We start from the raw sequence: 15,618 nt of genomic DNA on the forward strand, positions 1-15,618 counted from the left end.
TATAGAAAAATGTAACATCCGGCCCCATTTCCCCAATGTATAACCTCCGCCCCCCACCTACCCCTCACTGTATGACCTCCAGCACCCCAGTGTATAACCTCCGCCCCCCGCCATGCTGGCTGCTTTTACTAAGGTGACAGAACGGCCGGTGGTGCAGAGCTCACTGATACCAGCGCGGTCCTGTAATAGGAGCCACCGGGGTAACAAGTCCGTCCATGACATTTCTCCCTCCTGAATCTTCCCCCATCACCTGTGAGTGATATTATTGAGACGTGGAAGGAACCGCAGCAACTCAGCCACGAAGTGGAGACCACGTAAAGTTACAGACAGAACGGGGGGCCGAGTGCATAACTGCAGAGTCCAGACCTCCTCTGGTACCAGCAGAAACACTGCGCCCCCGCCGAGAGCTTCATGGTTGAGCAGCTGCATGCAGCCGTACATCACCAAGCACAATGCCGAGCGTCGGATGGAGTGGTGTAAAGCCGCCACCACTGGACTCTGGAGGAGACGTGTTCTGTGCAGTGATGGATCGCACTTCTCTGATGGAGGAGTTTGGGTTTAGTGACTCCAGGAGGACGTTACCCCCTGACTGCATTGTGCCCGCTGTACAGATGGTGGAGGAGGATAATGCTATGGGCTGTTATCAGGGGGCGGCATTGGACCCTTAGTTCCAGTGAAGGGAAATCTTAAATATTGGGGATAATTGTAGCTTCCAGCTTTGTGGTAACAGTTTGGGGACGGGCCTTTTCTGTTCCCCATGACTGTGCCCAGTGCACAAGGTCCATACAGACATGGAGGGGAGAGAACATGAGCGGCCGCACAGATCCCAGACCTCAGCCCCATCCTATAATGGAGATTGTGAGCCCGGACCCCCAACATCAGGGTCTGACCTCACAAATGCTCTTCTGGATGAAGGGGCAAAAGCTCCCACAGACACCTCCAAAATCTTGTAGAAATCCTTCCCAACAAAAACATTTTATTGTACAGAGGCCCTCTGTTGTCAATGCCACTAATGCATTATAATAATAAAAACAACAATAATAATAAATAATAATAATGTAATTAAAATTATTTGGTGAGTCTGCTAGAAATACCTGCACATGTGGGCATAACTCTGTGAAGTGCTTGTCCGGCACTCAAACCGTCCCAATAAGTTATAAAGCCGGATCGACAATGAAGTATACAAAGAAAATGGCGGATTGTCAGTACGAGAGGCGCAGCTTGGAGCCAAGCGAGGCGAAACTGAATCATCTAAGTCAACAATAGTCATTTTTATAGAAACATCATTAAATGAGAGACGTGTTTCAGGTCAGGTCCTGCCTTCATATCTTAGCAGCGTTTCTAGATCTATCAAAATATAAAATTAATTATCTCAAACAGTAAAAAATGTAAATGTTCCACGTCCCTAAAAGGATGAAAAAAGAAGCGATCAAAACATCGTCTGTGCCCCAAAATGGTATCAATAAAAACATCAGCCCCCCACAAAAAACAAACAAACACCCGTACAGCACCATCAATGGAGAAATAAAGGAGGTATGGATCTCAGAAAATGGCCACACAAACTACTTAAATTAAAAAAATAGAGTATTTCTGGATTTGTGTTAGCAGGTTATTATTGGCGTAAAGATAAAACCCAAAAATCAATCGCATCATTTTTTTCCACAGTTTCACCGAACTTTTAATTCCCATTTTCCAGTACATTAATTGATAAATTGAACTACAACTCATACGGCAAAAAAACAAGGGGAAAAAAAAAAAGTTATGGCTTTTGGATGAAGCAAAAAATAAAATAAAAAAATCACCAAGTCATGAAAGGGTTAAACTGGACCGCCCTTCTAATCAGATATAGCAATAATAATAATAATAATAATAATAATAATAGTATTCTGGTCAGACATGAACATTTTGGTCATTTCCCGACATACATTCCCGCATTCCTGGCCCAGCCCTTTTTATATCTCTGATGGTGAACTTTTCAGACTCCTTCGTAGGTGGTTTCTATTTTTCTGCATTGTCGGTTATCGTTCTTCCTGCAATTGAGAAACTATTTGTAGATCTGCTCCACTGAGTCATTATGGTTATTACACATCACATAGCAAACACGGTAATGGCAGCCACTGTCGTTTATAAGCTGCCCTTAAGTCTATTAAAGGGATTGTATTTTTTCTTATTTATTATTGAGGCTTTTAAAGACTCTCAAAATGTTTCAAAAATTCTCTAAACTTTCCGAGCCTCTGACAAAACAAAAAAAACCAGGAAGCCCCTTCTATAATTAAGAACCTTTCACCAAGGGTGTTTATATGCCAAGAAGAAAGGTTTATAGTGTTATCCCTGGTGGGCTAGGGGAGATAGAATATAGGAAGTAATAACCCTGGTGGGCTGGGGTAGCATTGCTCTTGGCAGTAGAGGGACATTTATAATTCCTAGAATTGCACTTTTGGGCAGGGTTGACATAATCCTGCCATTACTCAGCTCCAGGACAACTGGGATCGTCTCTGAAAAATTAAAGAAAGTCCTGGAAAATTGGGAATGGAATTTTTCATCACAGTCACTGCAAAGTAAGAATATATATATATATATATATATATATATATATATATATATATATATATATATATATATAACAATCCAGGATTGGGGAAAATCAGAGAATTCAGAGCTGAGCTCTCACCTTCCCCCCAATGTTCGGACTCATTCAGCTTTATTCAATGTCTGACCATTCAGTTTTTTGTTTTTATTTTCCCAGCCGAGGTACTTAAGGATATTGGCCGCACATCGTTACGTTGTGGACGGCCATAAATGTCAACTTAGGAAGCTATGAGATCAATAAAGTCAGACAGTATGATCCTGCCGAAACCGTCCGCATTTATTGCTGGCAGTAAAATATATATAGGCGCCATCAAGGAATATGAGCTATACGCTTGTCAATGTTCACAATACTCCTTATCCAGAAGTCTAACTTGTTAAGTACAAGAATACAGTCTGTTGTTCCCTGTTATCAGTCATTTCAGTGTGACGAGACTGTGAAGTGATGAGCATAACCATGAAATGTCCCTTTTAGGGAGTTTTTTTGTACCACATTTATTTTTCTTCCTAGGGGTTGTCCAGGACTAGCATTGATTGCTTCTCCTTAGAATATCATATTAGCTGATACCATTTCCGGAAGTATTCATTATAATGAGCCAGAACAGCACTGCTCCACACACCATATAGTGGTCATTCTCTGGTACTGCAGTTCTCCTATTTTTTTAAGGTAATTGTGATCAGAGCTGCAGTACCTTAGAATGGCCACTACATATTGTATGGCGCTGTGGTGTCCTAAGGTTGGGTCATCGATACCTTAGTCATGGATGGACAACCCCTTTCAGAAGGTTATCAAGTGAGATGTCAATTTTAGCATTGCATTATTCTCAGTGTCACAGATGAAAAAAAAATAAAAATCTGGGATGGGCTCATTTTGTCATCTGGCTCAGTAAATGCTGATAGTGAACAGAATTTAAATGGTCTGTCCACTTTACAATAATTTTATTTATACACAGTGTCCAGCCGACCCGCTAAAATCAGTAAAGCAACTCAGTAGCAAATATTCAGTTTTGCTGCAGCGCCACCACAGGGGAAATGAAGTATTACACTATTCCTACAGAAATCAAAGGAAAGGCCTTCTAGTGATACGTTAGGTCCTCCAAAGAGGGACTTCCAGTTGGTTGATATACACTGAACTCCCACCTTCTCTAATTACCTAACTAGACAATCTGTAACTTACACTAAATCTGTATTTTTTTGTACCTGGTGTAAATGCCGCTGTTCTCCTGAATCCAGAGATGTTTTTATTTTGTTCCTGCACCTCTCCGTTCCTGAGATACGGCCGTTTCTGCTCAGTATATAAATCTAGTCTTTGAAGCTAAGTGGGCGTGGTCTTCAACTCTTCTTAAGGACCACTCCCAATTGGCTAACAAAACTAGATTTATATGCAGGTTAGAAAGGGCCATATCTCAGGAACGGAGAGGCGCAGAAAGAAAAGAGAAAGATTGCCAGATTAGGAAGAAGAGCGGAATTTACACCAGGTAATAAAATTACATCTTTATTCCAAGTGACAGGTCCTCTTTAAGGCAGAACTGAAGGAATCATTGAGCTGAACAGGACACTGTAAGCTACTGTTTATAAATTACCATTATTCTGACTTTCGTACAGTACATCGATGGCAAATGTGCCTGAAGGATGTGTACAAGCAATGGAAAATAGGTTACTCGCTATCCTCTCCTCTATAGCCTGACCGGCTGCACTTGGATGATCCAGGAAGGACGATGCAGTGGCCGAACTTTTATAGGTAGTTTATTCACAGTAACTTGACCAGTGATGAGATTGAGATGTCAGAGGAAATGAAGGAATAAGGATGAGGAGGAAGATGGAGGTTGGAGGATAGAGGTAAGAGGAGACTCCTCTCTGCAGCTCTGATGCACGCTTCTGCCAAGATGGCACTGACCAGAAAGAAAGGATGTGTGAAATAAAGATAGGAGAAGATGCAGAGAAAGAGAGAGGCATGAAGGGAGATTACATCATAAGAACATATAATAACAATGGTCAGTGAATGGCAGCAGAGAACAACAAATACTGTACAACCAGCATAATAATATTATGCATAAATCCTCATGATAGTGATAAACTCAGAAGAAGATTGCTGGACAGCACAGCCACAAATTGACGAGTCAAGAGTAGAGATGAGCGTTGTTCTACTCGAACTGTTCGCCAATCTCAAATTCGAGCTGTTTTGGGCGGTGTTCGAGCCGTTCGGCGAACACGAACGATTTGAGAAAAATTCGGCTGTTCGAGGTTATGTTCGATAACTGTTCGTGCACCAAAATCATAACTGGATTTTTTCTCAGTAATGATGAAAATTTATGTTAATACGCAGTTTGAGTGTACAGCGGGGCGGGGGGAGGGGCAGGGGATGGATCTCTGCAGGAACAATGAAGATCTCCATTTTTTTTTCTCTTTCCCGCATTTACAGTGGGGAGGTGCAATCTGTCAGCCTATCAGCAGCGCACACACGGAGCGAAGTGCTTTTTTTCACACAAGCAAGGGCATGTGTGATTGGCAGTGTATGTCACATGTCCTTGCCCTATAAGACCAAGCCATTTTCCCCGTCGCCACCATTTTCTCACTGCTGCAGCTGCGTGTTAGACGGCACCGCTGTTGCTGTGTGCGCTATACCTTGTTAATTTCAAGCCAATTTTCGCACAAATCTACAGATAGCTTGGGAGTAGGGAATAGTTGTGATTGCAGTCCTTTTAAGGACTAGGTTACAGCATTTCCTACGATTTTTATCAGGCAGGTCTGTGCTCTTAAATAGATAGATTGTGGGAGTAAAGACTAATTGTAATTGCAGTCCTTTTCAGGACTAGGTTACATCAGTTCCTATCAGTTTTTGCCAGGCAGGTCTGTGCCAGTGCTGTGCAAGTTTTTTTCACAGCATTTGGCTGAATCTAGCAAAGCTAATCCTTTTTGGCCTATTGCAGAGAGTGTTAGTCAGTGGAGTAGCCTATCTGTGTTGCAAGATATACCACCTGTGTATAGAATACCAATTTTTTTACTGCACCTAGTGAAGTAAAATCTTTTGGGCATAGCATCATTCTATTAGTCCATCTATACTGACCTCCATCAGGTTGCAAATTGAATATAATTTTTTTCTGCATCTAGCTCTGAAAAAATATTGGGCTTCTAGCTGTGTGTGGGACTTGTTCTATTAATCCATCTATACTGACCTCCATCAGGTTGCAAATTGAATATAATTTTTTTCTGCATCTAGCTCTGAAAAAATATTGGGCTTCTAGCTGTGTGTGGGACTTGTTCTATTAATCCATCTATACAGACCTCCATCAGGTTGCAAACTGAATATAATTTTTTTCTGCATCTAGCTCTGAAAAAATATTTGGCCTTCTAGCAGTGTGTGGGACTTTCTCTATTAGTCCATCTATACTGACCTCCATCAGGTTGCAAATTAAAAATAATTTTTATCTGCATCTACCTCTGAAAAAATATTTGGCCTTCTAGCTGTGTGTGGGACTTGTTCTATTAGTCCATCTATACTGACCTCCATCACGCTGCAAATTCAAAATAATTTTTTGTCTGCATCTAGCTCTGAAAAAATATTTGGCCTTCTAGCAGTGTGTGGGACTTGTTGTATTAGTCCATCTATACTGACCTCCATCAGGTTGCAAATTAAAAATAATTTTTATCTCCATCTAGCTCTGAAAAAATATTTGGGCTTCTAGCTGTGTGTGGGACTTGTTCTATTACTCCATCTATACTGACCTCCATCAGGTTGCAAATTGAATATAATTTTTTTCTGCATCTAGCTCTGAAAAAATATTGGGCTTCTAGCTGTGTGTGGGACTTGTTGTATTAGTCCATCTATACTGACCTCCATCAGGTTGCAAACTGAATATAATTTTTTTCTGCATCTACCTCTGAAAAAATATTTGGGCTTCTAGCTGTGTGTGGGACTTGTTCTATTACTCCATCTATACTGACCTCCATCAGGTTGCAAATTGAATATAATTTTTTTCTGCATCTAGCTCTGAAAAAATATTGGGCTTCTAGCTGTGTGTGGGACTTGTTGTATTAGTCCATCTATACTGACCTCCATCAGGTTGCAAACTGAATATATTTTTTTCTGCATCTAGCTCTGAAAAAATATTGGGCTTCTAGCTGTGTGTGGGACTTGTTCTATTAATCCATCTATACAGACCTCCATCAGGTTGCAAACTGAATATAATTTTTTTCTGCATCTAGCTCTGAAAAAATATTTGGCCTTCTAGCAGTGTGTGGGACTTTCTCTATTAGTCCATCTATACTGACCTCCATCAGGTTGAAATTAAAAATAATTTTTATCTGCATCTAGCTCTGAAAAAATATTTGGGCTTCTAGCTGTGTGTGGGACTTGTTCTATTACTCCATCTATACTGACCTCCATCAGGTTGCAAATTGAATATAATTTTTTTCTGCATCTAGCTCTGAAAAAATATTGGGCTTCTAGCTGTGTGTGGAACTTGTTGTATTAGTCCATCTATACTGACCTCCATCAGGTTGCAAACTGAATATATTTTTTTCTGCATCTACCTCTGAAAAAATATTGGGCTTCTAGCTGTGTGTGGGACTTGTTCTATTAATCCATCTATACAGACCTCTATCAGGTTGCAAACTGAATATAATTTTTTTCTGCATCTAGCTCTGAAAAAATATTGGGCTTCTAGCTGTGTGTGGGACTTGTTCTATTAATCCATCTATACAGACCTCCATCAGGTTGCAAACTGAATATAATTTTTTTCTGCATCTAGCTCTGAAAAAATATTTGGCCTTCTAGCAGTATGTGGGACTTTCTCTATTAGTCCATCTATACTGACCTCCATCAGGTTGCAAACTGAATATAATTTTTTTCTGCATCTAGCTCTGAAAAAATATTTGGCCTTCTAGCAGTGTGTGGGACTTTCTCTATTAGTCCATCTATACTGACCTCCATCAGGTTGCAAACTGAATATATTTTTTTCTGCATCTACCTCTGAAAAGATATTTGGGCTTCTAGCTGTGTGTGGGACTTGTTCTATTAGTCCATCTATACTGACCTCCATCAGGTTGCAAATTGAATATAATTTTTTTCTGCATCTAACCCAGCCAATAGTTTTGGCCTAATACCACAGTTTGGCCACTCAGCTCTGCTCGGTTCCCATCCATTGTTTTTTTGTGCAAACAACTCCAGAGTTGTGAATTAGTTAACCACCAAAATGAGTGGAAAAAGGCCTGCTGCTGGTGGAAAGGGGAATAGGCGTGTTGGGAAGGGGAAAAAAGGTTGTGTCCGTGGGGTAGGTGTTAAAGCAACAGTAACATCTGCAGAAGAAAGACCATCTTCCAGCCAAACTAAAATGTCTACTTCTTTTAGCGGACAATGTGATAAGATCCCTTTCATACGGCCACGCCAATCGCTACAAATTCCAGATGAGGCACAAAAACAGCAGGTGCTTCAACGGATATCAAGTGCTCCATTAAGTGGGCTCTCCTCCACATCAACTTCAACATCACAAATACTCCAGTCCTCAAAGGTGTCACCCCAATCGCACTTGCTTCCTCACAGCTCCCAAATCTCCAGCTGCCCGTCTGAGTATGAGGTAGAACAGATGGTTGAGTCTGCAGAGCTGTTTACTCATACTATAGCCTGGGAATCAGAGGTCGACTCCAGCGCTTCTGTGAATCCAGACGAGGAAATGATCTGCACTGATGCCCAGAATCTTTATGAGTCGGATCCAGGACCAGACGCAGAAGGTTCTGACCATAATGTAGACCCTCATTCCCAAACTGTAACTCCTGTTGGTGGAGACAATGAGGAAGACGATGATGAGACTCAAATACCTGATTGGAGCGACAACTTTAGTTTTTTGTCAGGGCAGGAACAGGTTGGCTCTGAGGACGACGGGTGTGATAACGCACAGGGTGATGATGATGAGGTTGGAGATCCCACTTACTGTCAACCCACAGTCAGCCAAGAGATGAGGTCAGCAGAGGAGGTGGAGGAAGATGCTAGTGACGACGAGGTCAGGTTGCGCCTTCCTGGACAGAGACGTAGTACTGGAAGCACGTCAACAACTGCATCCTCAAACACAACTCTGCCTCTCACCACAAGTCGTGGTGGCTCTTCAGGTCGCATGGGTGCTAAGCCTTGCATAGCCTGGGCATTTTTTCAGATCGATAAAGATGACCCAACTCGTGTTATCTGTAACATTTGTCAGCAAAAGCTATGTAGAGGCCAAAAAATACATAGTTTGAGTACTTCATGCATGAACCGGCACATGGACATGAAGCATAAGTTGCAGTGGGAAGCTCAGTGTGCTACAATGCGGCCTAGCCGGCCGGGCCAACCACCGTCTGCCATATCTTGTGCATCCGCGGCCTCTTCATCCTCTGTGACTGGGGGGACAGCAGTCACACCTGTTTTGGGGCGCAGACCTGCCACCTCTTTACCCGCAACAGCCAGCGTGATTGGCAGGTCATCATTTTCTTTGGAGGTGGTAACACCAGCTGGTGTTGAGCGCTGTCCGACATCGATAGCACCACCTTTGGATCAAGGCAACCTAACATGTCCGCCTGCATCTTCCTCACAGACAGGCAGTTTGCCGGGGACACCCTTATCAACCCCGTCTAAGCACAATAGCCAGCCCTCGGTCCCTCAGATGTGGACAAGTAAAAGACCATTTCCTCCTAGCCATGAGAAAGCTAAGAGGTTGAATTTCACCATCTGCAAGCTCTTGGCTACAGAAATGCTGCCTTTCCGCCTGGTGGACACAGAGGATTTTCGAGACCTTATGTCCGTCGCAGTGCCCCAGTACCAGATGCCCAGTCGGCACTACTTCTCAAAGAAAGGTGTGCCTGCGCTCCACCAGCATGTCGCTCACAACATCACCGCTTCTTTGAGAAACTCTGTGTGTGACAGGGTGCATTTCACCACAGACACTTGGACGAGTAGGCATGGACAGGGGCGTTACATGTCGCTGACTGGGCACTGGGTAACTATGGTGACAGCAGGACAAGGGGCTGCTGTCCAAGTCTTGCCGTCCCCACGAGTTGTGCGTCAATCCTCTTTATGTCAAAGTACCTCCACTGCTTCTGCCTCCTCAACCTCCTCTCGGTCTTCCACCTGCACCCAAAGCCTGTCTGGTCATGCCACAAGCTTTCTAACTGCACAGAAGGGATCCTGCACACCTCCTTACTATGCTGGCAGTAGGGCTCAACGTCATCAGGCGGTTTTTACTTTGAAATGTCTGGGAAATGTGAGTCACACAGCTGAGGAGTTGTGGTCAGCTCTGGAGAACCAATTTCATGAATGGTTGTCTCCACTGGACCTGAAACCAGGGAAGGCCGTGTGCGACAATGCTGCAAACCTGGGTGCGGCCCTTCGCCGGGGCAATGTCACACACGTGCCTTGTATGGCTCACGTGTTGAACTTGGTTGTCCAGCAATTTTTAGCCCACTATCCCAGACTAGATGGCCTTCTGCAGAGGGCACGGTCGCTGTGTGCTCACTTCCGCCGTTCGCATCCCGCAGCTCAGCGACTTACATCTCTACAGAAGTCGTTGGGCCTACCACTTCACCGGCTAAAATGCGATGTGCCTACCCGGTGGAATTCAACTCTGCACATGTTGCAGCGACTGTGGCAGCACCGACAAGCCCTGGTGCAATACGTTCTGACGTATAGCCTGGGCCAACGAGATCCAGACGTGGGGCAAATCACGCTGGAGGAGTGGTCTCAGATCAGGGACCTATGCACCCTTCTGCACAGTTTTGAAATGGCGACGAAGATGTTTAGTGCTGACGATGCCATTATCAGCATGACTATTCCGGTGATTTACATGCTGGAGCACATGTTAAACAGAATTCGGAGTCAGGTGGTGGCACAAGAGGAGGTGGAGGAAGTAGAGGAGGAGGAGTTGTATGCGGAAGGGCTAACATCTGCAAGGTCCAGACGGTCGGCAGCACCAAGGCGGCAGGCATGTGAGGGTGGGGGAGATGGTTTTACCAGGGCGCATGGTAGCAGCCAAACTAGTGAGGAAGGTGCAGGAGCCCAGGAAGAAGTGGAGGACGAACTCATGGAAGACTCATCAGATGAGGGAGACCTTGATCACATTTCTGTTGTGCGAGGTTGGGGGGAGAGGGCAGAGGAAGGAAGCATGATTGTTACCTCGCCACCAACACAACAGGGACTTGGTGCTCCTGGATGCGCAACACACATGAGTGCCTTCTTGCTGCACTACCTGCAACATGACCCTCGAATTGTGAGAATTAGAAATAATCCTGACTACTGGGTTGCCACACTGTTAGATCCCCGGTACAAAAGTAAATTTGCAGAAATTATTCCTGCCATAGAAAGGGATGCACGCATGCAGGAGTATCAGCAGAGACTGTTGCAGAATCTTACATGTGCTTTTCCACAAAATACCAGTGGTGCACGTAGTGAATCTCACAGTTCCAACTTGCCAACCGTGGGACCGTCAAGTGTTCAGCACTCAAACCGTAACAGAACCACAGTATCTGCTGGTAACATCAATTTTGCGGAATCATTTCACCACTTTTTTTAGCCCATCCTTTGCAAGACCACAGGAGACAAGAAGTCTGACACATAGTCAACGCCTAGAGACGATGGTACAGGAGTATCTCCAAGTAAACATTGAAGCCATGACTGTGTCACTGGACCCTTGCTCTTTTTGGGCTTCCAATCTGGATAAATGGCCGGAGCTAGCCACTTACGCCTTGGAGATCTTGTCATGCCCCGCAGCCAGCGTTCTATCTGAACGTGTGTTCAGCGCTGCTGGTGGTGTGCTGACAGATAAGCGCACGCGGCTCTCAACTGATAATGTAGACAGACTCACGTTCATAAAGATGAACAAATCATGGATCCGAAACGACTTTTCTACCCCTGTGTCATCCTGGGGAGAGTAAAAGATGGATGATTGGTTAAAATCACCCTACCAACCGTTTTAAGCTTTCAAATTACTAATCATGTTTATCGGTATCTTGGCTGGAAAATAATTTGGGCTTTGTAGCAGTGTGCAGCACTGATTCTACTACGCCATCTATAATAAGCTCCACCAGATTTAAAATTACTAATCATGTTTATCTGTATCTTGGCTGGAAAATAATTTGGGCTTTGTAGCAGTGTGCAGCACTGATCCTATTAGGCCATCTATACTAAGCTCCACCAGATTTAAAATTAATAATAATTTTTAGCTGCATCTAGCCCGGAAAATAATTTTGGGGCTCCGAGATGCGCAAGACACATAAGTGCCTTCTTGCTGCACTACCTGCAACATGACCCTCATATTGTCAGAATTCGAAGTAATCATGACTACTGGGTTGCCACACTCTTAGATCCCCCAAACTTTTCGATCAACCTTTTCATTTTAATAAAGACCAAAAAAATTGTCATTTTTGAAATTATAAGCATTAGCAGGTTATTAGAAACTGAAATCAAACAGTTTTCAACTCAAAACTTTATTCTAGGTGATGTTACATTTTCACATAGGACCCCTTGTTCGAAAGGAGCTTCTGAACTCTCTCGTCCATTGAATTTGTCAGGTTTTGGATGGTTTCTGCTTCAATTGTTTTGCATGAGGACAGAATACCCTCCCAGAGCTGTTGCTTAGATGTGAACTGCCTCCCGCCATCATAGACACTCTTTTTGATGATGCTCCAGAGGTTCTGAATGGGGTAGAGGTCAGGGGAGCATGGGGGTCACACCATAAGTTTGTCCCCTTTTATGCCCATATCAGCCAGAGATGCAGATGTTTTATGTGCAGCATGAGATGGTGCATTATCATGAAAAAAAATTATCTTGCTGTGAAATACACGGTTCTTCTTCTTGAACCATGGCAGGAAGTGCTGTTTGAGAAAATCCACATACATTATGGAGTTCATCTTTAGCGCCTTCAGGGATCCTAAAGGGGCCGACAATCTCTCTCCCCATGATTCCAGCCCAAAACATTACTCCACCTCCTCCTTGTTGGCGCTGTAGCCGTGTTTGTGTGCGGTGTCCATCAACCAGCCATCCTCCACTTCATCCATCTGGACCATCGAGCGCTGCACGGCACTCATCCGTGAACAAAACAGTTTTGAAATCAGTCTTCATGTAATGTTTGGCCCACTGGAGCCGTTTCTGCTTGTGTGAAGTGGATAGAGGAGGTCGACAGGATGGCGTATGCACAGCTGCAAACCTCTGAAGGACCCTGCATCTTGTTGTTCGGGGGACGTTGGAGGCACCAGCAGCTTCAAAAACTTGTCTGCTGCTATGACAAGGCTTTTTTGCCGCTGCTCTTTTAACCTGACGTAATTGCCTGTAGGAAAGAGTCCTCAATTTGCCCTTATCAGCACGCACACGTGTGTACTGTGAATCAGCTACATACTTCTTGATTGCCAAGACACTTCATCCTGATCATCGCACAATGTTGATTGTAGTCATGCCTTGACCTAAACACTCCACAATTTGTTGCTTCTCAGCAGCCGACACATCCTTTTTCTTTCCCATTTTGGCAGAAAATGTAGGCTGCTTAATAATGTGAGACAGCCTTCTTAAGTAGTCTTGCCTTTCATTGGACACACCTGCCAAACTAATTAGCACAGGTGTCTGCAATTGCTTACAGTGATATAAAGAGCCCTGACACACATCACCATCAATGAGTTTAACTGACAAACAAACAAATTCTTCCCTTATCACTCCTAAACACTTTTTGCATAATAATTTGGAACACAGTGTACATGTGCTTTTCCACAAAACACCAGTGGTTCACGTAGTGAATCTTACAGTTCTAACTTGCCAACCGTGGTCTGTATGGAGTTGTTCAATAAAGGGCCCAAAATTAAGATAACATAGATGGGAGAGGTCTCTATGAATAGGAATTCCTAAGTATTTGATACCCTGTGAGGGCCAGGCAAAGGGAAAGTTGGACTGGATGGAATCCTATATGGATTTGGGGAGGGAGACATCGAGGGCCTCAGACTTCGCTGCATTGATTTTAAAATTTGACCATGTAACAAAGTGATCTATTTCAGCCATAACAGCAGGGATGGATATATGTGATTGAGTGATATATACTAGGACATCATCAGCAAATAGAGAGCACTTGTACTCTGTGCCTCCCACCTCAATCCACCTAATATTGGGGTTATGGCGAATTGATGAGAGCAGGTGCTCCGTCACTAGGATGTATAAGAGAGGGGACAGAGAACATCCCTGCCTTGTCCCATTGGTGATTGTGAAAGGTGATGAAAATGTTCTGACGCACCCCCTGGGCCTTGGGACACCCGGAGCCGGACCCTTTTTGGTGGATGCTGGTGGTTGTAGTCTCCGTGGCGGCGACCCGGTTCCGTGGCTCAGGGCGGTCAAACCAGTGGCGGAACTATTTATGTGGTTTTGATGTTTAAATGTCCGACTACGCCACCCGTGGATTGCGGTCAGAGTGAACCGCCGCTGCAGGGCAGACCGCTGAGGCTGGTGTTGTGGGTGCAGCAGAGCGTAGCATAACTCCCCACGGGAGGAGTATAGCCTCAGGGCAGTGTATGCGGAGGATGGGGGTGATGGTGCAGGGCAGCAGCAGTAACGACACGGAGTCAGTGATGCAGTCCAGGGCCTTTACTCACAGTTCTTATTATTCAGACCACGTCTGCAGGTAACGGCTGCCCACGTCGTACTGTGCTCACCAGGTGAGGGGCTCAGACAACTCCCAGATAACTTTGGAGCGCTTCACAGGACCCCCTTTGTGTGTCCTTTGTCTGGCCTTTCTTACCAACCCTTCTGTCCGGCTGCCTCGGGCCTCCTCTTGGTAAACTTGGCGCCAGTTTCCCTGACCCTATGTGGTGCCTTCCTAGCGGGTGTAGCGAGGGGCTGCGCCACATAAAATGTCACAGCCTCCTGTTTCTAGCTGAGGGTCGTTTCCTGCCTCCACTAGTTTCGGGGACCGGTCTCCCCCTTTGGCCTGACTCCTCCACGCAGGTGGATTCGGGCATGCGGTGGCGACTCGCCCGTCCGCACCCCTGGGATCCCTTCGTTCCTCGTTCCTGGAACCTTCTCCGCTCCTCTTCCTTCCTTCTCCCTCTTCCAGGCCTGGGCCTCTGTTACTAGGCCCGCCTCCGGAGCAGAGCTCATGCAGAGCCCCTGCTCCCTGCCACTTCAGCTCAGACTTCTCTGCACTGAACTAAGATGGTGCCCACCTTTTATACTCCCTTCTCAATGCACCCAGGAACTGCTTCCTCCCTGCTCCTGCACTACAGGGTTCCCCTTCCTCAGTGTTTCCTCCCCCCACTCCAGCCAGGGACAGGGACTGTCGTGCCCATCTCAGGGGCATATTGGTCGCCCTGCCCCACGGCAATGTGGTGTAATGCATGCAGGTCTCGGGTCCTGATCCACACTCCATCCTTACCTGAGAGTGAGATATCACACCTCTGGGTGAGGTGCAATACCTCTGTAGCAACCGAGCCCTCAGGGTAATACAGTTCCATTTATCTTCAGCCTAGGTGACGTATTGCGATACAGGGCCGTGATTTTGGCTATAAAAGGGTCCCCTAGACCCCTACCCCAAGCTTTTTAAGAGAATCATATATGGCGTGCCAGGAGACTCTATGGAATGCTTTCTCAGCATCCAACGAGAGTATCTAATTACAAATTTTTAACTGCATCTAGCCCAGGAAATACTTTGTGCCTAGTAGCAGTGTCTGCTAGTCAGCGGATTATCCCGGCTGTTAAGCAAGCTACACCACCTGTAGTTTTGACACTTAATTTTTTCAAAGGAAATGCTTCGGGACCATGGGATACTCAGTGAAGAGCATCAGGAGGCACCCCAAGGCATAGGGGCTGGGACTGGCAGTAGGATGCCTTGCGGTGGACAGCCGAGCTCGATCCTTATAAAAGCTTTTTAACTGCAGCAGCTTTAGTGGACGCTACTGGAGCTGGAATTACCGCGGCTGCTGGCATGAGACTTGCCCTCCAATAGATCCTTGTAAATGGATTTAAAGTGTATTCATTCAAATTAGAGAGACAATTTAAATTAAAAAGCTTAGAGCTGCCTCCACCACAGGGGGGCT

The 15,618-nt window shown here is 45.0% G+C and overlaps 1 protein-coding gene across 1 annotated transcript in view; it reads left to right on the forward strand.

Moving 5' to 3' along the window:
- The window catches only part of IGSF5 (immunoglobulin superfamily member 5), a 115,997-nt gene that overhangs the window by 622 nt on the left and 99,757 nt on the right, over positions 1-15,618 (forward strand). The window lies entirely within an intron of this gene.

The sequence above is a fragment of the Phyllobates terribilis genome, unplaced genomic scaffold (assembly GCF_046119375.1).
Source record: "Phyllobates terribilis strain yellow unplaced genomic scaffold, ASM4611937v1 Scaffold_2__4_contigs__length_985480577, whole genome shotgun sequence".
Lineage (NCBI taxonomy): Eukaryota > Metazoa > Chordata > Amphibia > Anura > Dendrobatidae > Phyllobates > Phyllobates terribilis.